The sequence below is a fragment of the Bos grunniens genome, chromosome 1, assembly GCF_055505025.1.
Source record: "Bos grunniens cultivar Pamir isolate PY7600 chromosome 1, Bosgru_T2T1.0, whole genome shotgun sequence".
Lineage (NCBI taxonomy): Eukaryota > Metazoa > Chordata > Mammalia > Artiodactyla > Bovidae > Bos > Bos grunniens.
Window position 1 is genome coordinate 22,197,390 of NC_141165.1, and position 22,192 is coordinate 22,219,581.

Consider the following 22,192-nt stretch of genomic DNA (forward strand, 5'->3'; position numbering starts at 1 on the left):
TTCTTTTTTCTGTTATTAGTTCTCATAATTTTTTAATTCATTGCTCTTATCCTAACGAGGGTATTAGAGATGAAGGGAGACAAACACATGCTGAGCCTGCCATCTTGAATTATGAACCAAACCCACCTCCTGATGCTAAGTCCAGTAAACAAATTAATAATTCTGTCCTCACTTTTTCAAAGGGAAAAAAAAAGGCATATGTACTTGTCAGGGGCCTAAGTAGTCAAGCCAAGAAGTGTGCCCAGGCTCTTCTCCAAAACCTTCCCTCCCTCACCCCTAGGATACTCATGCATCCTGACACCTCATTCATTTGACTAGGATTTTCCAAAGTGGTCAGTCTATCTCCAACAGAAGTCACATGGCTGGAAAGTGGTGCTGGCTTAGGGTGTCTCTCCATCTCCACCTAAATATTTCTATTTTTTTTTAGTGTCTTTACTCTCATAGCCCATTCTCAGTCCTGGTTGGAAGTTCACCCAATGGATAAGATCTGGGAGGTGAGACTCCAGGCTCAAGAGGTCCTAATGCAATAGGGACAAAGAAGGAAACTCAGAAAAGGTGACTTCCGGCTGTTCCCAATGACCTCAAAGAGGCAGCATCTGAAAGGAAAGGAGGTCTGTGGGTTGGCTCCTCTGAGCTGGAGGGGAGAGGGGAATCTTGCCCCTGTCCTGCCAAGAAGGGAAGCAAAGCAAAGATGGGTCATGGAGTGAAGGCCTCCTTCAGCCCCATCCGCCTGCTTACCCTCCTGTACCTTCAGCAGGGTGTGACTTTGGATCCAAACCATGGTTCAGTGGCCCCAAAGGGGAATATGTCTTTTAAGAAGTGATTCAGGAAATCAGGTACATTCCCACGTGGGAAGAATGCCTGAACAAGATAAAGCTCAGAGATTCAAAATAGCCAGCCCAGCCCAGGGTCCAAGCAGGAGGTAGTCACGGAAGGTACCTGTAGTAGTATCTTTCGTATTATCATAAACTAGACAAAGCCTTTGATAAGACATGGTCCTGGGTGCTCTGGGAAGTTTGAAAATCAGAACAATCTAAAAAGAACAACACAGATTCCCCTCATGGCTTCCTTGTTCCGTAAAAGGGCAGTGGCCAGTCTGGAGAGCTGAGACTCTGATTCTGCCCATCGGGGAGGCCCCTAGGCGTCTCTGCCCAGCACCCTCTCACTAGCTTTTGCTCTCCACACCATGATCTTACTGTCTGGCAGGTTCTCCTCATGCGACCGCAAACGGCCATCGGAGGTCTGTGGGAGCTGCTCTCCGGAGGACTGGAGCTTCAGTGGAGGCCGGGAGTCCACCAGATGCCACAGCAAGCCCAGAGGACCACAGCACTTCAGTGGTCTCTCCCATGGGTCACACTGCTTGGTGGGGGTGTGGGGTGGGCCAAGGACCTCTCCAATCCAGATCGCCAAGGAATTGGGTTAGATCAGGATCTTCCAGCCATTTTTTAGTTTAGTCCACTCGCTTAGAAAAAAAAATCTCGCCTAAAGGCCTCTAGGTAAGAGAAAATTGAACAGGACACTGCAAGCCCCAAGCCACATAATTCTCTAGTTTTTGTTGTTATTGTGACTAGGAGAGGCCTTTGATAGGACTGAATCCTGAGGGCCCTTGGATGTACAAAAATCAGCACTATCTATAAAGAAACATGTGGATTTCCGTGGCAGCGGAAGGGACACTGCAGTGATACCAGAAATCTTCAAACACTTTTGGCTGCAGTTGATTTCCTTTGGCTTTTCCCTGGTGGTGACTGTCTGAAGCTCAGCCCCAGCCACGAGGAAGTCAGATGTCTAGACTCTCCTGGTGGCATTTGTGAAGGAGGATGAAAGAGCGAAGGGCGAGAGATGGCCCAAGGTGACCAGGACATGTGGCGTGGGCTTCAGAAATCGTAGATTTAAAAAAATTCTGGAAGAGATGAAACATGAGCACACAGACTAAATGAATTTAGTCTGTGATTTAGTCTTTAGATTAACTAGAACCATGGTGCTCAAGGGTTCCCAGAAAAATAAAAACTTTGAAACAAAATTATCATTGACATTTATGTAAGTATGTGTCCAAATTCTTCTCTAGAAATTTCCAAAGTCACTTTTATTTTTTAAGTCAGAAAAGCTTTCCTTCTTGGAAAACAAGTACCATTTGTCTTTTTTTGGAAGTTGGCACAAGAGTAATTTGTTAGGTGAAATAAGGCGCCATTCGGGAAACTTTGAATCCATTTGTGGCAGGAAAACACCACTCATACTGTATTAATATAGAAACTTCACCTATTTTATATTCTTCCTATTCTTTGTAAAACAAGATGGGATGTTAATATTTTCCCTCACCTCCCTGAAGGGTTTGCAGATTAAGCCCTTCCCTTCCTGCTCTCAAGGAAGGGGAAGTGAGTTTTTCAGAGAGAAAGTAGGGTGTGGAAGCATGTATTGGAAGAGCCCAGGATCCTGGGAAGCTGGCCAGGAAGGAGGGACCCCTCTGCCCAAGAAGACTGGTTCACGGCCACAGGGAAGCATGAAGGGCAGTTCTCCTCACATCACCTTGTTTGTGTAATGATTAGTTTGTCTGCTTGTTTTTGATCTGTATCTTCTGCATCTGGCTGAGTATCTGGCACATGCTGCTGCTGCTGCTGCTAATTTGCTTCAGTTGTGTCCGACTCTGTGTGACCCCATAGATGGCAGCCCACCAGGCTCCCCCGTCCCTGGGATTCTCCAGGCAAGAACACTGGAGTGGGTTGCCATTTCCTTCTCCAATGCAGGAAAGTGAAAAGTGAAAGCGAAGTCGCTCAGTTGTGTCCGACTCTTCGTGACCCCATGGACTGCAGCCTACCAGGCTCCTCCGTCCATGGGATTTTCCAGGCAAGAGTACTGGAGTGGGGTGCCATTGCCTTCTCCATCTGGCATATAATAGATGTCTAATAAATACCTGCTGCATACAGTGAATCCTCATACCCCTGAGAGGCAAATACGATTCTGCTGGTTTAAGGACGAGGGAGCTGAGGTTCAGTTAAGCTTACAAAATGCTCTTATCATACAGTTGGTAAATGGTAGCACCCAAGGTACGCCAAGTGACACCATCATTCTGCTCCACCCAGCACCCTGATCGCATGAGAGTTTGGGCAAAAATGGCACCACTGAAGCTGTCTTCATCAAGATAGCTGGTTACCTAACTGCCAAACCCAGTGCCAAATCCGATGACAGGTTTACCTGAGTCCTGCAGCACCTGCCAGTCTTGTTTCCCTCAGCATCTCTGATGCCATTGCTTCCCGAGCTCATGCAGTCTCTGTAAGTGTTCCTCCGTAGAAATTCCTGTGGGAGCTCTTTCTGTTCCATCCTTAGCCCCGTTGTCTGTCTCTCTGCACACACACACACCCCATGGGCATCCTGCTCATCCACCAAACAGCTCACCCTTGTGGCATGCCAAAGCCTCCAGTCCATGCTAGACTGCAGACCTCCCACCTCAACCCCCTACTTCCCACACGGTTTGACTTTACTCCCAACAACCAGTATCTGAAATTCAAACGACCACGTTACCCTACACTGCCTCCTGCGGATTCACCTTCAAACCAAGGCTCCAGGCCATGCTGTGTCTCCGCCTCCACTGCCGCCCTCCATCCAGAGGCTGGCAGGCCCACTTGGCCACTACTGGTCAGGTGGGTCTATGCTTTCCTGAAGCCCACTCCTTCCTCCTTCCAATTGATTCTCTAGCCAGCAGCCAGAGTGATCTTTGAAGAATGGATAACATTCACCACAAAAAGGCACAAGTCAGCTTGATACAGTGCCAGAGGGACAGCACGCAGACCGAGAAACAGAACATTTCTAGCTTCCCAGACAGCCTCCGGCGCCCTCTCAGTCAGCTTCCCCTCCAGGGTAGTGATCGCCTGTCCTCTAGCAGCTCACGTAATTTGCCGGGTTTGTACTTTACAGAAGTACAATCGCATGGAGTGTCAGCGTGATCTTCTGAAGATGGAGATCAGAGCCTCTCATGACCCATGAAAAATCCCTCCAGTGGAATTCCACCAGCTCAGATCAAGATCAAACAGAGCACCCCAGCCTGCAGGGCCTCCCTGTTCCAGCTCACGTCCACCTCTGGCCTCGCTGAGCTTCCCGCCACCACGGCCTCTCCTTGCGTACTACCCTAGCTACGGTCTGGGGTAACAGGCGTAAAATTTGTAGCTGGCTGGAAAACTCATCACCTGTGTGAGATGACGTGTTACCTTAGAGCTTCTGGGGGTGGGGCCCATTCTGTCTACCAGGGTCTGGGGCAGGGGGCTCTTCATTCCCACCGCCTCCCTTGTTTAGCCTCTACTCACATATCTATATGATGGTGAAGAATGTCTCTCCTGTCACACATTCTCCATTCTTCCTTCATGGCCCTGAGCCCAGACTGCAATTACAACGACCTTGCGTGTTTGGGGCCCTACGGCAATCCTGGCATCCAGCACAGAGCCGTCGCCAGCCAGTGGGCGGAGGAGGGAAATGACCGCAAAGCACGGCTGGCTACTACTTTATGAGAAGGAGGTGATCTGCTTGGCAAATATCTGACGATAAACAAATCAACGGGAAAGAATGAACTTCAGGGAATGTAACCACCGGTTACATCAGCACCTGTAAGCCATGAGTAGGAAGATGTAAAATTATTAAAGCAGATTGTGAATTCCTTGAAGATATAGGGTTTTTTTTTTCCTTTTCTCCTTCTATTGTGCCCATTTATCTCCCAAGGAGATAAATCAATTACTTAGCAAATTCTTGTTAATTCTTTCACTGTCAGCAGGGTGACACCCAGGGCCAGCTGCACATCAGAGCTCCCAAACATCTCCATTTGGAAAAATGAAACCCTGGACTCATGGTCACCTCTTGCCAGGCTTTTTAACAGAAAGACTGGAGTCACACTGAGCAATGAAGGGGGCAGGTCTGAGTGTCCCCCCGAGGCTGCCCCTCGAGGAGTTTGAGGTTCTATAGGGAATGGTAGGTGCCCCAGCAGGCCGAGGAAGGAATCCTCGCTCAGGGAAGCCCTGCCTGGAAGCCTGTGCTCACCCTCTCAGAGGCCGCCGAGTTCCTGATAAACCACAGCACACCCCGCCCAATTAAAGTCACTGGAAATTTGAGAACCAAGCTTGAAGAACCTGTAATAGAGTCAAAGACAGCAGACACGCCTGATACAAGAGTGGGCCGGCCGCCCACCAGGACAGGCCAGGACATGGGCGTGCATGGACGCCAAGACTCCGGGTCTGCTCATTGTCACTGTCCACCTCACTGGCTGACCTGATGTTAGAGCGTCTCCTGAGGCTGTAGTGTTCCAGAGCCGTACACAAGCAACAGAAAGGCATGCTCCCCTGCGATGGGCCGCCCCTGGCAGCAACATTCTCCTGCATAGAAGCATCTTCACGCCCCATCCTGCTCACTCCAGCATTCCCCTGCCCATTCCCAACCACAGTGGTCCTCACACGTGCCCATTTCCTTCCAAGACCCCATCAATCTGAAAGTGACAGCAGCCCCCTGGAAACTCCAGCCCGCCCCTGCCAGCAGGACAAGATGTTCAGGGCAGATGCCCCAACACAGCACAATTGCTACACTTTGTGGCATGACTTCCTTCTGCTTTCCTGGCTGCTAGTAGAAGCATGGCAGGAGGAAAAGGCTTTGTCAGATGCATCAGGAGGATGACGTGTCCTTTGTAAGTGCTGAGCACAAATCCAGATCCCACCCTTGACCTCCTGGGGATCCCCAGAGGGACGTGGAAGCTGATGGTCTCCATTCCCTACTGATTGATGACAGTCAAAATATCAAGGATATGAACCCAAAGGAACCACGCTACCTGCAGATAACTCTGACAGGGAACCCAGAATATCTGTCGCCATCATGCCCCATGGGCCTCCACTTCCCCTCCCCACAAGCCCCTCTCCCCTCCAGTCCCCCATGTGGTCCCCCAGCATCTTTATGATCTTTATGTCCCCCAGCATCTTATGATCTTCATGACTGATCTTACCTCTCTCTTCACCCTCTGCCTCTGCTAGGGACACTTTCTATGACCTGTGCTGTCCCCAGCCTCTTTGCTGGATATTATGGGCTGAATTGTGTCTCCAAAGAGATATGTCAAAGGCCTAACCCCTGGTGATTGTGAATGTGACATTACTGGAAATAGGGTCTTTGCAAATATAATCAAGTTACAATGAGGTCATCCTGGAGTAGGGTGAGCCTTAATCCAATGACAGGCGCCCTTACAAGAGCAAATTTGGATCCAGAGACACAGGACACTGGAGGCAGAAGACACTGGAGTGATGTGGCTACAAGCCAAGGATTTCTGGCAATCACTAGAAGCATGCCTGCAACTCCCTTGGTCCTCTTCACTCTGTTAAATGACAGAATCCTGTCCCTCTGGCCCAGATGTCCTCAGCTGACCCTACTAGAAACCATCTTTAACCTCTCTCAGGCCCACTACATTTCCTTCTCCAGCTTCAGAGAGTCTGCACTCACCCACTCTTCAGGTGACTGAGGAAGCAGGTTGCTTTCTTAGCTGTTCATGTCCCTCCCAATTCACCCAGCTGTTTTCTTAATTCTTTTATTGCTCATGGTTTTCCTTTGTGGACAAACACCATGACAGCCAAAGCCTCCTATGCCTCTTCCCCTCCCACCCTTGTTTTGATTGCCTCTGGGCTCCACTCCCCTGACCTGGGTGTCTCCTTCTTATCCCCAGGCTCTCCCACATTCTCTCCATTCCTGGAGGGACCTGACTCACGTTCCATGAGAATTTTCCCTAAACGTGTGGACCTCTCCTCTGTGGAAACCAAGTAGTTATAGGAAGCCCATGTGGAATGGAGGGACCTTCCTTGTCTCCACAAAGTGAAACTGCCTCCCCTCCTGCCTTTCGAAGCTGTCTTGCAGGGTGTCCTGCCGCCTTCACTGAGGGCAAATTCTCACAAGTAGCAGGGTCAGTCTCCAGGCATTTCTCCACAGGCCAGAAACGTCTACCCACCAATCTGTCTGGACCTTATGAAGGACCGAACTCCAGACTGATTGGCTTTTCTAGACTTGCTCTAAATGAGAGCCCACAGCCTGCAAACCTTTAAGAGGTCTCCTGGCTCAGCAGCCCCAACACACTGAACTTGTATCTACTCTTTGAATGTGGTCCTTTTCATCCAGGTTCAGAGTCCTTGTGTATGCTTCCTTATGCCTAGAACATTCTCCCACCCCTTCCCTTGCCTCCTTGCTGGCCTGATTCCCCTTGTCAAGCTCTGTTTGAACATGGCTTCCCTTATTTAGGCTACTCCCCTGCTGACACATCCCCTTAGGAAGCTGTGGACCTCTCTCTCTGACACCATCACAATTGTGACCCCAGGGCCATCATGGTTATACAGCGGATCAGCTCCCAAAGACCTTGCTTAGTTCAAAAAACACACAAGTCAAGACTTAACCTTCATGGGATGCCGTGTCTCCTTATGAAAACTGAAACGGTGCCTCCCTCTGGCAAAGGTGCAGACACAGTCTACAATTCCCTTGGTCTATTTGCTTTAACAAATCTTAGTGGGGGCTAGAGGGGGCAGGGGATACAGGGGTACATTATTGCTAATTTCTCCCAGAAGGAACACTTGAAGTAATGTGATAAGCAAATGTTTATTGAATATCATTATGGGTTAAGCAGGGCTCAACCCCTCTAGAGCAGTTTGTAAATACGATGAGGTATGTGTACACACATACACCACCACACACACAACACCTTACATCTTTCCTGAGAAATCTGTAGGCATGTAAAGAAGCAAAAGTTAGTATCAGACATGGAACAACCAACAAGTTTAAAATTGGGAAAGGAGTATGACAAGGCTGTATACTGTCACCCTGCTTATTTAACTTATATGCAAAGTACATTATGCAAAATGCTGGGCCAGATGAATCACAAGCTGGAATCAAGATCACCAGGAGAACCATCAACAAACTGAGATGCGTAGATGATACTATAATGGCAGAAAATGAGGAGGAACTAAAGAACCTCTTGATGAGGGTGAAAGAAGAGAGTGAAAAAGCTGGCTTGAAACTCAACATTAAAAAAAAAAAAAACTAAGATCATGGCATTTGGTCCCATCACTTCACAGCAAACAGAAGGGGGAAAAGTAGAAGCAGTGACAGATTTCATTTTCTTGGGCTCCAAAATCATTGTGGATGGTTACTGCAGCCATGAAATTAAAAGATGCTTCCTCCTTGGAAGTAAAGCTGCTGACAAAAGTCCATATAGTCAAAGCTATGGTTTTTCCAGTTCAGTTCAGTTCAGTCGCTCAGTCGTGTCCAACTCTTTGTGACCCCATGAATCGCAGCACGCCAGGCCTCCCTGTCCATCACCAACTCCCGGAGTTCACTCAGACTCACGTCCATCGAGTCCGTGATGCCATCCAGCAATCTCATCCTCTGTCATCCCCTTCTCCTCTTGCCCCCAATCCCTCCCAGCATCAGAGTCTTTTCCAATGAGTCAACTCTTGGCATCAGGTGGCCAAAGTACTGGAGTTTCAGCTTTAGCATTATTCCTTCCAAAGAAATCCCAGGGCTGATCTCCTTCAGAATGGACTGGTTGGATCTCCTTGCAGTCCAAGGGACTCTCAAGAGTCTTCTCCAACACCACAGTTCAAAAGCATCAATTATCCGGCACTCAGCCTTCTTCACAGTCCAACTCTCATAGCCATACATGACCACAGGAAAAACCATAGCCTTGACTAGATGGACCTTTGTTGGCAAAGTAATGTCTCTGCTTTTGAATATGCTATCTAGGTTGGTCATAACTTTCCTTCCAAGGAGTAAGCGTCTTTTAATTTCATGGCTGCAATCACCATCTGCAGTGAGTTTGGAGCCCCCCAAAATAAAGTCTGACACTGTTTCCACTGTCTCCCCATCTATTTCCCATGTTCCAGTAGTCATATACAAATGTGAGAGTTGGACCATATAGAAGGCTGAGCACTGAAGAATTGATGCTTTTGAACTGTAGTGTTGCAGAAGACTCTTGAGAATCCCTTGGACAGCAAGATCAAACCAGTCAATCCTAAAGGAAATCAACCCTGAATATTCGTTGAATGTACTGATGCTGAAGCTCCAATACTTTGGCCACCTGATGCGAAGAGCTGACTCACTGGAAAAACCCTTATGCTGGGAAAGACTGAAGGCAGGAGGAGAAGGGGGAAGCAGAGGATGAGGTGGTTGGATGGCAACATTGACTCAATGGATATGAGTTTGAGCAAACTCTAGGAGATGGTGAAGGACAGGGAAGCCTGGTGTGCTGCAGCTCATGGAGTCACAAAAAGTCAGACATCACTGAGTGACTGAAAAACAACAACCTGTAGCAGAGTAGAGGCAGGGAGGCCAGTGAAGGATCTGGGGACAAGACTGAAGGAGTCTCCAGTCAGGGTGTGTCAGTAGACCAGGGGACGTCAGCAAGGGAGAAGGTTATGACCTGATGACTAAGGAGAGGTGGGGGTGGGGTGAGCATCTGTAGACCAAGGAAAGGGAAGCAGGGGGCTCCAAAGACAATGGGGAGCAGGGTAAGTGGTGGGAAGCAGAGTGGGCTGTGGGGCAGGGAAAGACCCAAGTGCATATTAATAGAGCCATCCCTGGTTTCAGGAGAGCTGCAGGTGCCCGTAGGGAAAAAGAGACTCACTTCTGACAGCTATTGAACCCCACACCCCGGAAGAAAGAAGATCCCTTCGGGACCATATAGAATCCAGGGACTAATCACTAAATTAAAATGGTGACTCAGTAGCCACTATTTGGGGTCTTGAAATCAATCCCCTTAGGGCTTTATGTTGACAGTCTTTGAGCAAGAAGGCAGCTGTGGGAAGATGTCTTGTCTGATTATCTCTGTTACCTTTTGTTCCACGAGGGCAGAGCCTCGTGCCATGTTAGACTTCACACGGATGCATGACACCATCTATGGATGTAAGGTTTGCCTGCAGTGGGGCCCCAGGGATTTCTCCTAACAGAATGTCACTAGCTAAATTTGCAGAAGAATCTGGAGGGAAAACGGGCCTTTGATGAGGCTCTCTGGGACAAGGGAATTCTGACTTGAAAGATAAAGGATCTGGTGCCTGACAGAGGCGACCTGATTTCTAACAACATATATGATTTGATCCAAGTCCAGTCTTGTGTCTAGTCTTTAAATGGGTAAGAGTCTGCTTGTCTGGCCCCCTGCTCCAGGGGTGGGCAGCTTTGTCACTGAAGGCTACATCCGAATGCAGGTGGTCAGCACATCTGCTTGGTCTTCTTTGGTCACCCCTGGCCAGCACAGTGGCCCAGGATATCTCTGCCCCAGAAGGAGCCTCTATTCCAGTTCCCCTCTCTCCACCACTTCAATTTATCTCCGGCCCTGTCTGGACTGAGGGCCTCCCCTTCCACGGCCTCACCTCTTGGACTCCTATATGCCTCCACTTGTCCTCCGCTTTGTCTGCCTTCCTCCCCACTCCACTCCTCAGATCAGCAAGGAGCAGGGGAAAGGGAGAAACACTTGCAGGGTCTGGAGAGGGCAAGGTAGAAGACACTGGGTGGGATCCAGCCTTCAGCTGATAGGAGAGGACCATCAGCACTGCAGAAAATGCTGAAAACCTTTCTTAGAAAATTTCCTCGGGTGCTAGGTTGGACTGAGAGAGGAAAGGAAACTCTTACGGGAAAGGTCAAGGCAGGAGGCCAAGCAAGGCATGCTAGCCTCCTTCCCATCAGAAAGTACATTATATAAAAGCAATCGAACATCCTTCCCTGGTACCCGCACCCTCAGCCGCTTCCTCCCACCTCCGCCGCCCAGGGCCCCAGGGAGTGCTCAGGGGAGTGGGCCACAGGGACCTCCTCTGTCACCCTGTTGTCCAGAGGGGTCATCCAGGGTATCAAGGTCTTTTCTATGACGTGAAATGTCCAGTCTAAACACAGGAAATGAGGGCAGGAGCAAGAGCAAGGGGGAAAGCAAGCCAATTTCTCAAATTCCTTGTTTACCTACAGTAAGCTTTAAGCTATAAATATCACTAGTTAGAACACCCCTGATCTTGACCTCCGAGAAAATTTGCCATTTCCAAACCACCTGTGGGAAGAAAGAGGTTAAAATGGAACTCAGCCTCGCACAGCATGCCTGTGTACCCAAGCTCCCCTGGAGATTCTCCCAATTCCAACACGTGGCCACCATGCTTGTCAAGCCCAAGAAGGCTCTGTCCACCCCACCCTCCCCTCCCCAACCTCCTCTCTCCACGGTGTGCCCTGGGAGGCCTCCACTGGCCTGCCTGGAATGTTCCCCAACGTTCTTCCCATCAATTACGACTCCACATTAGACACATTCCTGGCAACCATTTTGGTTTAATACGGTTACTTCCCATCAGTCACTTTAACGAATACTGTGGGGACAAGACTACCACAGCTGCCTCAGTGAGGCGGAGCAGAGGTTCTTGAACTTCAGGGCACACTAGAGTGGCCTAGAGGGTTTGTTAAAGTGGTGTGCCCCACCGCCAGTTTTGGATTCAGTAAATCTGCAATAGGGCACAAGAACTCACATTTCTAACCAGCTCCCATGTAATGCCAATGCTGCTGGTACAGGGGCCACACTTTGGGAACCATCGCCTCAGATTCAAGTAGGTCCCCCTGAACTCTAACCCAAATCCTTCTGTCCAACATCTCCTTCCTGGAGACAAGGCCTAACCTCTGTAAACCCATTACAAAGGAATGAGGGTAAAACTGAGAGGCACACCCTTGATTCCTCTGCCCTCCCCTTGGCCATCTGCCCATCTGGGTATGGGGTCTGTTTGCATGCTAAGGCTCTGTCAGCACTGTCATGGCAGCAGCCAGGAGCACCCCACAACTAGCTCTGACTGTGCACTTCCATTGGCCTCTCAGCTCCTTGGAACACCCCCGCTGCCTCGCCTGGAGCTCTGGACGGCAAGTGCAAGGCAATGTGGTTTCATCATCCACATGTGCTCTCTCCCAGCAGGTTTCAAGACTCCTGAATGAAATCATCAATAGGCATCTGTAGATGGAGAAAGATTAGCTAAGTGAATACTTGACACCTACAAGCCACAGCCTTGGGGGCGGCAGGCATGAGCTCACCCCCTTTCCAGTATCTTGACCAACTCATGTCTGCAGCCCAGGGGGCTATGACTGCAGCATCAGGTCAAAGATGAACACCAGTGGGCAGAGTAGGAAGGGTCATCAAGATGTTAGTGATACACTGGGGGTCTGCTCTGTGGAGGGGAGGGAAGCACAGACTGATGATGGGATTTTCACTGTGGGAAGGAGAAAATGTCATGCCCCATTTCAGGCCCCCTTGCAGAAGCTCACCCCTACGTACCCATTCCTCCCATCAGTGATGTCAGCAAAGCCCTCTGCAAATCTCTCCTTTTGCAGGCCTATTGCCCAGGGGTCCTCACCTCTCCTCCCTGCTGCCACATTCTGTTCCATACTTGTCCTGAATGTCACTGCCCTTTGACCCTGTGACAGCATTTACATGTGTCCATTTGGCTACGCTACAGTCTCCAGTTATTCAATCAAACATTAATCTAGGTGTTGGCTGTGAAGCAAGTTTGCAGCTGTAATTAAAATATATAATGAGTTGACTTTCAGGAAGATTATCTTAGATAACCTGGGTGGGCCTGGTTTAAATAATCAGAAGACATTAAAAGCACAGTGGAAAGAGAGAGAGATTGACTCCCCTCAACAGGAGCTTTGGCCCAATGCCTGTGATCATCCTTTCCTGACTGCTTGCCCTGTGAATTCTGGGTTTGCTTATTCAGCCCCCACAATTGTATAGGCCAACTCCTTGAAATAAATCTTTTAACGCATATATCAATACATACGTATGTGTGTTTGTATCTGCTATTGGCTCTGGTGTGATTAAACCCTGCAGTAGACAAAATAATAGCCTCCCAACCCCTATATACGGACACTGTGCTTAGTTGCTCAGTCGTGTCTGACTCTTTGCAACCCCATGGACTGTAACCCACCAGGCTCCTCTGTCCATGGGATTCTTGAGGCAAGAATACTGGAGTGGGTAGCCATTCCTTTCTCCAGGGGGGAAATTGTAATTGTAGATCAGAGAAATGATGCTGCTGAAGAAAGAGCCCAGAAGTGAGCTACTTCCCTTTTCCTGAGTCTGGGTAGGAGACAGAAGTAAGGGACTCAAGTCAAATCAGCCTGTTAGTTGCTCAGTTGTGTCTGACTCTTTGTGACCTCATGGACTAGGGCCCTCCGGGTTCTTCTGTCCATGGAATTCTCCAGGCAAGAATACTGGTGTGGGTAGCCATTCCCTTCTCCAGGGGATCTTCCCAACCAAGGGATCACGCTAGGGTCTCCTGCATTGCAGGCGGACTCTTTACCACTGAGCCACCAGGGAAGCTGGTGCAGGGAAGCCATACATGATACGTATAGGGATACTTTCTTTTTGTAAATTCCTGTTAGACATTACTATGCTTTTTTTTTTTTTTTTTTTTTTTTTTGAGGTACTATATGTCTTATTAATTCTGGAGATTTTTTGGTCATTTTTTTCAATACTGTCTATTTCACCTATTCATTCTGTTCTCTTCTTTGGGACTCATTTCAGACTTAAATTGGACTTTGTTTTTACTGTTTCCATGTGTCTTAAACTGCCTTTTATACTTTTCACTTCTTTTTTTCTTTTAACTCATGAAACTATACTTTATTCAGATCTCATTGGGTTTTCTCATGTCCTTTTTCTGTCCCAGAATCCCAGCCAGGACACCACACCACATTTGGCTGTCTGGTCTCCTTAGGCTCCTCTTGACTGTGACAAGACATTCAGATGTTCCTAGTTTGGAGGAGTATTGATCAGATATTTTGTAAAATGCTCTTCATATTGGGTTTGTTGATGATTTTCTCAAGGTTAGACAGGGGATATATTTTTCAGGGAGGAAGACCACAGAGGTGAAACGCTCTTCTCACCCTATTAGTTAAAGGGTATATATTTTCAAGATAACTTATCACTGGTGATGCTAAACTTGGTCACTTGGCCAAGGCTGAGCTTGCCAGGTTTCTCCTCTGGAAGCGTCACAGTTTTCACTTCTTTATTCCTCTGTGCTGCGTTCAGGTGACTCTTCAACCCTGTCTTCCACTCAGTATCATTTAGTGCAGATGTCATGAAGTTAAGGACTTCAAATTGGGAACTTATCTACTCTATTAATTAACCAGTCATCGCATCTAACCTACTACCTAACCATTCACTTTTTACTTTCTATAGCTATAAAATTTCTATGTGTTTCTCCAATCTGCTTGTTCCTTTTTTATAGTGTTTGTTCTTCCCTGGTGTTTTCTATTTCTTCTTACATTTCTTTAAACATGTCAGTATATATTTATATTTATTGATCGGCTCCACTGGGTCTCCATTGCTGCACGTGGGCTTGCTCTAGTTGCCAGGAGTGGGCCTACCTCTAGGTGCAGTGTATGGGCGTCTCTTTGTGGTGGCTTCTCTTGTGGCGTATGGGCTCTAGGGCACATGGGCTTCAGTGGTCGCTGCCCACTGCTCAGTAATTGTGGCTCCCAGGCTCCTAGAGCTCAGGCTCAGTTGTTGTGTTACACGGGCTTAGTTGCCACTCAGCATGTGGAATCTTCTCAGACTGGGGATCAAACCAGTGTGCCCTGCATTGCACGGTGGATTCTTAACCACAGGACCACCAGGGAAGCCCTCAATATAATTTTATAGTCTCTTTCAAAGTGTACCATTATCTCAAAATCTTGAGGTGCTAGTCTTCCTCAATGATATATGATGTATGTGCTGTCTGTGGCTTATGGTGGGTCATTTTCTGTGTGACTGTTTAGCGTAAGCTCCTCTTCCATGAGCACAGTCTTCTCTTGGGATACTTTTGGTCTGGATTGCAGAAGTATCCCTCCAGAGTGGTTTTCCTCCATGTCTACCAGATAGCAAAGAGTTAGCACCAGTCCAGAACCAATTTCTTATGCTAATTTACTTGATTAGAGATCCCCATACTGTGTGGATAGTATACATTCTGCTTCCAAGTTCACGTGGCTCAGACATGAGATTTTTATTTCTCAGAATTGTTTCACCTAGAGGTCCAGTTAGAGATATGCCTCTTGCCTCTAACCAGGTGGTGGGCAGAGTTTTTCTGGTTACTTTCTCATCAAGGACCCAATTTCATGCATGAGTCTGTGTGCCAACACCCCATGTCATATTTGGTGCCTGTGAGATTACTAATACCCAATCTCTATCACGAGTTTCTTTACACAGTTTCCCCTTAATCCCTGCTACAGAGTCAGCAGATACACTGTTCTTTACTTCCTGCCCCTGAAGATTTCACTTCCTTTCTTATAAGTTCAGCTCTGTATTCAAATATTTGATGGTATTCTATTGTATCCAGAAACTCTTAATTATTTGTAATAGGAGGGTCCCATGTTATGTAAACCTGTCATATTGATGAAAACCACAATTCACTAGAGTTCTCTCATCTTACTGCAACTAACAAGAGCCTTTGGAAAGGGGTTGTTTTATGTTGAATAAACCTGTAAACAAACAAACAAACAAAAGCCTTTGGAAGACAGGCACCTTCCGATTCACATTCGTGTTCCCCATGCAGAGGTTAAATAGCAGAAGCATGAAGGTGGCATGTTAGGGTTCAGAGTACATGACCCCAAATGTATTGAGCAGAATCCAGCTCTGTTTCTACCTCCTCCTTCCTCACAAAACCCAATTATTTCCCCTCTTATTTGACACATTACTTTGCATCTATTTGTGAATCTGCCTACTGTTTATGTCTCTCAGGAGGGCTTGGTCCACTCTGTTTTGTTCATCATTGTACCTTCAATGGTTGAGCCTAGGTGATCAATAATTACGTATTACATGAAGCAGAGACATCACTTTGCTTAAAAAGGTCCATATCATCAAAGCTATGTTTTTTCCAGTAGTCATGTATGGATGTGAGAGTTGGATCATAAAGAAGGCTGAGTGCCAAAGAATTGGTGCTTTCAAACTGTGGTGCTGGAGAAGACTCTTGAGAGTCCCTTGGACAGCAAGGATATCAAAACAGTCAATCCTAAAAGAAATCAACTTTGAATATTCATTGGAAGGACTAATGCTGAAGCTGAAGCTCCAATGCTTTGGCTACCTGGTATGAAGAGCTGATTCATTGGAAAAGCCCCTGATGCTGGGACAGGTTGAGGGCAGGAGGAGAAGGGGATGACAGAGGATGAGATGGTTGGATGGCATCACTGACTCAATGGACATGAGTTTGAGTAAACTCTGGGAGATAGTGAAGGGCAAGGAAGCCTGGCATGCTGCAGTCCATAGGGTCTCAAAGAGTCAGACATGACTGAATTACTGAACAACAATGAATAAATGAATGAATGACTGCATTTCAGGCAGCCGTCCTGACACCATTCCTGGCCTCAGAGTTCTGAAACCCCTGCTGTTTATGACATTAGCAGAGTGCCAGCTTGCAAAGAGTGGTCACCAAATGACTCAGGGCTAACCAAAATGATTGCATGAAAGCCCACCCAGGGATGTCACCACATCCTTCCAGGTATAAAACTCCAGACTCAGCACTGGATCCCAGGCACCCCTGAGCAGATGCTGTCCTGGCCTCTGTCCTCACTGCTCAGGCCCACTCTTCCTAAATGGCACAGAACCCATCAGGTACACTCACTTCCCTAAGACGTTTGGCCAACCCTTAGGACTGGATTCCCAAGCTCTAAGCCAGCCTTTGGGAGTGGGCACCAGAACAGCAGAGAGGCCTCCTGGACAGAGACACTTCTCAATCTTCCCAGAAAAGAAAATGTTCCATAGGTTTGCCTCTCTTTAAGAACTAAGGTATTATTATCTTACTTCACCTCCATCCCTGAGGAGCCATAAAACAACAACAAAAAAAATGCAGTGGGAGGACTTCCCTGGTGGTCTAGTGGTTAAGAATCCATCTGCCAATGAAGGGGACACAGGTTCAATCCCTGGTCTGGGTAGATTCCACATGCCATGGGGCAACTAAGCCCATGTGCCACAACTGTTGAGCCTGAAAGCCACAACTAGTGAAGCTCGCGTGCCTAGAGCCTGTGCTCTGCAACAAGAGCAGTCATGACAATGAGAAGCCCTAGCACTGAAACTAGAGAAAGCCTGCATGCAACAACGAATACCCAGTGCAACCAAAAAAAAAATTGCAGCGGGAACAGTGACTGGCATAGGAATGGTCCTTGCAGACAACCCCATCCCCTGGCTGCCCTCCTGGCCGCATCCTTGGTCCATCCTCGGGGACCTGGAGAGCAGGTCCCTCCTCACATCTCATTTCGCAGACCACAATGACAGACCTCACTGCACCAGGCAAAGGTGGGTATGGGGGTATCATCACAAACTTCAGGGCTTTTAATTGGTAGTTTCTTCTAATTATAAATGCGGGACACATTTATTGTAAAAATATAGGAAACACAGAATGTCACAAAGAGGAAGAACAAAACCATTTATAGGCTTCCCACTCAGAGAACTACCTTTGTTCAGGCATATCCTCTTCACTCCTTATGAACTGTATATACATGTTTGTGTATTAAACTTACAGGTTGACTCATGGGCCCCAAGCTTTCCCAGGACAGGGAGGCTGGAGCAGCAGCGAGTCCAGCAGGGCAGCGTCCCAACAGCAGCCACGGCCCTGAGGCTCACTTGTCCAAGTCAGCGACAAAGTCCAGGGCTGCAGATGGCCCACTAGCAAGGCCAGTTCTACATCACTTTGGCTTGGCCATGGGTGGGTGGGATGTGGGGGTGCAGTCTAGGGTACAGGCAGGGATCCACAGGAGTGTTCCCACTGGCATTAGGGCAGATGCCCTCCGTAAGGGTCTCTGTCCCACTCCCTGGTGATAAAGTCAAGGAGTGTGGTCCCAGCAAGCCCCTCGTCTACTTGCTCCAGAGAGATGTTGCCCAGCTGGAGCCTGGAGAATGGACCCAACGACCTTTCCAGGGTTCTTCCATGCTTGGCAAGGATTCTCCGTAAGAGCTCCCAAGTCAGGGAGAAGTAAGAGAAGACGGTGGAGAGAAGGCAGCTTGTGAGTAGGCCTTGGGCTCCTGAGGGCATAACAAACTGGCAGGGCCTGATGGAGTGAGGATGCCCATCATAGGAAGATTTTTGCTGGTTCCAGGAAATCCCAGGCCCACCAGCCTCCACAGGGCCTGAGACCCCCTTGTGAGTGATGACCAGAACCAGTGAGGTTCTGATTACAGCTCTGTGACCCGGGACAAGAGCAGTTGGAGGCCACATCTGCCCCTCAGCAAGGCCCACCTTCAGGGCCAAACAGGTTTTTAAAGAGGGTATCCCAGGCCCCTGGGGCTTTCTGTTTCAACCCAGTTAGAAGGACCTGTGGGAGAAGGAAGATTGCCCTTCTATCAGACACAGTGAGGAAAGTGACCAGGAAGAGGGGCTCTGCTGGATTGGCTCCAGGGGATAGACATAGAAGGGCAGACATGACCCCACATGGGAGAGAGCTGCCTACTGCCTGTGGGGCCACAGCTGTTGGGCCTGCTTGTGATGTGGTGAGGTCCCCATCACTGGGGCTGTGCAAGGACATTGCCAGGAAGATTCCAGCCTCTTTGAACACATGAGCTTTCACATCACTTTCAATTCTGAAATTCAGTAATTCTGAAAAGTGCAAAGGGCACTGTGTTTCCTTTATATATATATATATATATATATATATATATATATGTATAACATTTTAACATTTAACAGAAACTATATATAATATTTTTATTGCATCTTACATAAGATAGCCACAACAGAAATTTACATAGTTTAGAAGCAAAATAGATGGTTAAGAAGGGCCCAGTCCTGTGGGCTATTTTCTGAGGCTATAGGTCAGAGATCACTGAGGAGAGGAGCTTCAGATTACTCGATTAGGGAAAAGGTGAGGAAAGGCTAAAATATAGGCTGCTAGACAGAGATAATGAGCCAGGGGATTATCGCTATCCCAAGACTTGGGAAAGAGCATTACAAAAATCCCTCTCCCCTTAGGCACAGCCCCAGTCTCGGCAGCTATGACAGGAATCACCTACTCTCTTCCTTGCCTAGAGTGGGAAAACATCACAATTTAAAGACACTATTGGCCCCTGCCCCCAACATTTGGTTAGACTATATAGCATTCAATAATCCAGAAGAAAAACAAGGTAGCCTGGGTTGTCCTTTAGTGAGAGAGGGTCAGAAATACTGCCTTAGAGAATGGGAAATACAAATCCCCCAAAGTCAACTGGTTTCCAAAACACAGTATCAACTGACACGGGTGGGTTCTGGCCACTCTGAGGCAAAGGTTGCAGAGGCTGTCTCAGAATTTTGAGATCCCTGTGATCAGCAGCCATCTCCAGGAATCTGCATGTGGCCCAAAATGTCCACTGGACCTTCAGCAATTTCTTTCACCAGATGATCTTCAAGGGTTAGTGAAGGGTCAAAACGCAAGGGTGAGGGAGGGCACTGTGTACCATCACCCACAGCTCGGGCTTATACGTCTGAGGCAACTTGAAATGCAGTGGACAGCAAAAAGGAGCCTCAGAATGGCTGATGGGAACTGGTTTGTTGCACGGTACCTGTTCACACCCCTGGCAGCATTGAAGAGAGCCTGATCTGTGCCCTGACATACAGAAGTAAGGCAGTGTCCGGTCACTGGAATCCACAAAGACCAAGCACCTCTGAATGGAGCAAGTGGTATGAGCCTGTCAGGCAGCACTGTGTGCAGCCAGCTTTCTGCGCTCCTTCGGCTTGCCTGTGTGGTAAGGCTTCCACTCCACAGCGCTGACAATACCACTGAAGACATTTTAGATGCTTTAACTTCTCTCGTTCTTTGGCCAGAAGTCTCTCCGGGCCACTCACAAGACTACCTAGAGCTGCATGTTCCACTTTGTAATTATGTAACATTGCTTCTTCTCTTTGAGCAGATGCTGAAGCCATTTAAACTGGTCAGTTCAGTTCAGTTCAGTTCAGTTCAGTCGCTCAGTCATGTCTGACTCTTTGCGACCCCATGAATCACAGCACACCAGGCCTCCCTGTCCATCACCAACTCCCGGAGTTCACTCAGACTCACGTCCATCGAGTCAGTGATGCCATCCAGCCATCTCATCCTCTGTCGTCCCCTTCTCCTCCTGCCCCCAATCCCTCCCAGCATCAGAGTCTTTTCCAATGAGTCAATTCTTGGCATGAGGTGGCCCTTAAAGTACTGGAGTTTCAGCTTCAGCATCATTCCCTCCAAAGAAATTCCAGGGCTGATCTCCTTCAGAATGGACTGGTTGGATCTCCTTGCAGTCCAAGGGACTCTCAAGAGTCTTCTCCAACACCACAGTTCAAAAGCATCAATTCTTTGGGGCTCAGCCTTCTTCACAGTCCAACTCTCACATCCATACATGACCACTGGAAAAACCATAGCTTTACTAGAGGGACCTTTGTTGGCAAAGCAATGTCTCTGCTTTTCAATATGCTGTCTGGGTTGGTCATAACTTTCCTTCCAAGGAGTAAGCATCTTTTAATTTCATGGCTGCAGTCACCATCTGCAGTGATTTTGGAACCCCCAAAATTAAAGTCTGACACTGTTTCCACTGTTTCCCCATCAATTTCCCATGAAGTGATGGGACCGGATGCCATGATCTTTGTTTTCTGAATGCTGAGCTTTAAGCCAACCTTTTCACTCTCCACTTTCACTTTCATCAAGAGGCTTTTTAGTTCCTCTTCACTTTCTGCCATAAGGGTGGTGTCATCTGCATATCTGAGGTTTTTTATATTTCTCCTGGCAATCTTGATCCAGCTTGTGTTTCTTCCAGCCCAGTGTTTCTCATGATGTACTCTGCATATAAGTTAAATAAGCAGGGTGACAATATACAGCCTTGACGTACTCCTTTTCCTGTTTGGAACCAGTCTGTTGTTCCATGTTCAGTTCTAACTGTTGCTTCCTGACCTGGTCAGTGCACAAAAATTGCAAACAAATAAGCTTCTCAGGCATAATCAAGGCCACTTCTTCAGCTATGTAGACGCCAGCACATTCGAAATTTGGCTGGCCTCACTGCAGCTACATTTTGGAGTCTAAGACCCAGCTCTGTCCTAGCATGTGAGCTCAGCTGGCACAAGAATGCTTCACCCACAAGCCCTGGACTGGTCTTCTTCGCTTGAGCATGAAGAACCAGGGCATTCCCACGGGCATGTTCAGCACAGAAGGACACCCCATCTTTCTTCTCAGGCTTTAGGGCAGCACTGGGACATCTTTTTCCATTTTTCGCCTCTTGCAAGGCGCATTCTTGTCTTCGAGGATATGCTGAGCAAAACTCCTGCCCCACCAGATAAGGTTGCGAGCATGGGCGATGAATGAGTGAACAGCACAGGGGCTCTTGAGCCCTGGGCACTGGGGTGATCCTCACTCGATCGGTTAGCAAGATGTGGATCTGCATCCTGGTCATACCGAAACCTCTGCCACTGCGCCGCTCCATTCTGGCGCTGTGTTTCTATAGCTCAGGTTTATCATTACTTGTATGGATTCTACACAGTAAGTTTAAAATGTTGTACAAGTCATAACGGGCAACGAAGGCAGGGCCAGACCGGAGGACTTCCACGTACAAACAAGAGGGAGAAGTGGGCCCTACCACCCGTCTTCTCCTGGAAGCCTCCAGTTCCTTCCTGCCGTGAGGCTTATTTCCATCCTGGGTACCATCCCTGACCTGCCATAGTCTCCTCTCCCACCCTATAGTCAGGGGCTGGAAGTCCATTCTTGTAAAATGTCACAGCAAGGGAGGCAGTGGGGTGACCAACTTATCCCCATCTGCCCAGAACATCTTCAGTTTTAAAACTGAAGGATGGGGAACACTTGTACACCCATGGCAGATTCATGTTGATGTATGGCAAAACCAATACAATATTGCAAAGTAATTAGCCTCCAATTAAAATAAATTTATATATATAAAAAAAACTGAAAGTCTACATGCTGGGAACCCCCTCGGTCCTACACAAATTGAGGCCGTGCATCACACTGAGAGGCAGGGCGCTACAGATCATTGTTTCTTGGAAACATGGGGGCCTCTTAAGGAGCTGAGTGAAACCAGTGACGTCTGGGGACGTGCCTCCACCGTAGACATGCTGTACAGGCTTGTGAGCGAGTGATGCTTAGCTCCCCCCACTTCCCTCAAATGCACTGTGAATAGAAGGCAAAGCAGGGCAATTTCATAAGGGCCTGGACTCTGGCAGGAAGGACTTCTAAAACAGTTTAATTCATCCTGCAATCTCTCAGGCAGCCAGTGGGG

The 22,192-nt window shown here is 48.0% G+C and overlaps 1 protein-coding gene and 2 pseudogenes across 2 annotated transcripts in view; all 3 read right to left on the minus strand.

Moving 5' to 3' along the window:
• The window catches only part of SLCO2A1 (solute carrier organic anion transporter family member 2A1), a 91,047-nt gene that overhangs the window by 54,743 nt on the left and 14,112 nt on the right, over nt 1–22,192 (minus strand). The window lies entirely within an intron of this gene.
• On the minus strand, nt 19,044–19,852 carry LOC147379113 (KAT8 regulatory NSL complex subunit 2 pseudogene; annotated as a pseudogene).
• Nucleotides 20,643–21,502, minus strand: LOC147379114 (KAT8 regulatory NSL complex subunit 2 pseudogene; annotated as a pseudogene).